Source organism: Nematolebias whitei, chromosome 16, assembly GCF_014905685.2.
Source record: "Nematolebias whitei isolate Nwh7 chromosome 16, NemWhi1, whole genome shotgun sequence".
Lineage (NCBI taxonomy): Eukaryota > Metazoa > Chordata > Actinopteri > Cyprinodontiformes > Rivulidae > Nematolebias > Nematolebias whitei.
The window spans coordinates 1,309,827-1,310,091 of record NC_056513.1 but is presented as its reverse complement, the minus strand read 5'-3'; the positions used below and the strand labels follow the sequence as shown (position 1 = coordinate 1,310,091).

General features: G+C 36.6%; 1 protein-coding gene across 1 annotated transcript in view; it reads left to right on the top strand.

The window, feature by feature from the left end:
* Nucleotides 1-265, top strand: part of psip1a (PC4 and SFRS1 interacting protein 1a) — a 15,168-nt gene that overhangs the window by 3,235 nt on the left and 11,668 nt on the right. The gene's annotated exons all lie outside the window — the stretch shown is intronic.

The following is a 265-nucleotide window of genomic DNA, read 5'->3' as shown; positions in this document are numbered from 1 at the left end:
ATAACAACATGATACTGTTAGCAACATGATACTGATAACAACATGATACTGTTAGCAACATGGTGCTGTTAGCAACATGATGCTGTTAACAACATGATGCTGTTAGCAACATGGTGCTGTTAGCAACATGATGCTGTTAACAACATGATGCTGTTAGCAACATGGTGCTGTTAACAACATGGTGATCTTAGCAACATGATACTGATAACAACATGATACTGTTAGCAACATGATACTGATAACAACATGATACTGTTAGCAACAT